Raw genomic sequence first — 1830 nt, 5'->3', positions numbered from 1 at the left:
TTGGAAATTCTCAACCACTCATCCGAAGAGCTCTCCTCCCGCTTTTGTTAATATATTTGAACTTTAGTCAGACATTCACACCTACTTGCAGCCGAACACCACCTCTCTAGCTTTTGATGATGTATGGTCCGGCATTCCTACCGTTTCTAACACATTTTTCAGCAATTATGGTAGGACATTCACACCTTCTTGCAGCTGAACACCTCCTCTCCCACTTATGATCATATGCAGATTGATTTTCGAAAATTTTCTTTCATGTTTTCTAGCAATTAATGATGGACATTTAGACCTTCTTGCAGCTGAATACCTCCGCTCCCGCTTTTGATCATACATTGTCAGGCATTCGAACCTTGTCTTACAAACTTTAGTCAAACATTCACACCTTTTTGCAGCCGAACACAGTTTTTTTCAGCCGATTTTGGGCATTCGAACCTTTTCATACCCACTTTTTACCAACTATGGTCGGACATTCAAACCTTCTTGTAGCCGAACACATCCAGTCCTGCTTTTGATGATGTATGTTAAGGCATTCGAACCTTTTCTTACCCGCTTTTTACAAACTATGCTCGGACATTCAAACCTTCTTGTAGCCGAACACATCCACTCCTGCTTTTGATGATGTATGGTTGGGCATTCGAACCTACTTGTTGCCCGCTTTTCATTAATTATGGGTGGACATTCACACCTTGTCGCAGCCAAACACCTCCGCTCCCTGTTTTGATCATGTATGGTTGGACATTCGCACCTTTTCTCACCCGCTTTTTGCAAACTATTGTCGGCCATTCACAGCTTCCTCTCCACCATACTTCTATGGTGGGATATTCACACCCACTTGCATCCGAAGACCTCCGCCCCCACTTTTGTTGATATTTAGTCGGTCATTCGCACCTTACCCACTTTTGGCAAACTATGGCCTTCTTGCAGCCAAAAACCTCTGATCTCGCTTTTGATAATGTAAGGTTGGGCATTCAGACCTTGCTTCACCTGCTTTTCACCAAATATAGTCGGACATTCACACCTTCTTGCAGCCGAACACTTCCGCCCCCCCTTTTAGTTTTCTATGGGGCATTCACACCTTTTTTTTCACCGCATTTTATAAAAACACCACAGGAACACCGTATTGAGGCTTTGTTCTGACCGCTCATTCGGTGTCGCGTTTCTTTCAAGCAATTCTCCTGGTTAGCCCGCACTCGGCTCGCTCCCAGAACCGTGTTAAAGTCTACTTCGCATTCACTCTCTTTTCTCAGCAGACTAAAAGAAAGTTTCATCTTGGGCTCCCTGAAACTTCCATCCTGCACCGCTGTTTGCTTTTTCACAAGAGCAGAGGAGAGCGCACCGTTCCCAGGGGCACTACAGTACCGGGTCGATGCTTGGAGTGAACGGAGCAAGCTCCTTTTTCAACTCCTATTGATACAAATCCATTTAATATGTAGTCCTCGCATAGAGGACACATCAGACATTAAACTAATAAGAACAGATACTACACTTGATCTTAGCCAAAAGGCCGAGAAGCGATAACTGTCCACTGGTTCACGTCCGAGGGCCCTTCCTGGCACAATGCGCACTTGTAGCGGTGTTCTTTTTATGGCCATAGTGTCACTTTGCACCTCGGCCCACCCGCTGCACTGAGCACTCTTCAGCCCTTTTAAATGGTATAACTTTACACTACCGCACGCTCCAGCGAGCACCATTCAAGCAACAACTTTGCACTCCAGCTTCGAACATTGGCACAGTCGCAACAAGTAAGGCGACTCTACTCAGAGAAGTCACTCTGCACAGTAACAAGATTTCTTTTGCACAGACAGAAAGGGCTTCATCCGCAAAGGTAAA

At 45.4% G+C, this 1830-nt stretch overlaps 1 non-coding gene across 1 annotated transcript; it reads right to left on the bottom strand.

Annotated features, from left to right (window-relative positions):
* Positions 1-1325: 1325 nt before the first annotated feature.
* On the bottom strand, positions 1326-1516 carry LOC140285607 (U2 spliceosomal RNA). Its single transcript, XR_011910617.1, has one exon. It is a non-coding gene; the product is annotated as a U2 spliceosomal RNA (small nuclear RNA).
* Between the last annotated feature and the right edge of the window lie 314 nt (positions 1517-1830).

This window comes from Leuresthes tenuis, unplaced genomic scaffold (assembly GCF_036924035.1).
Source record: "Leuresthes tenuis unplaced genomic scaffold, fLeuTen1.0.hap1 SCAF_48, whole genome shotgun sequence".
Classification (NCBI taxonomy): domain Eukaryota; kingdom Metazoa; phylum Chordata; class Actinopteri; order Atheriniformes; family Atherinopsidae; genus Leuresthes; species Leuresthes tenuis.
Note: the sequence above shows the minus strand (reverse complement) of the source record. Positions and strands in the feature narration are given on the sequence as shown.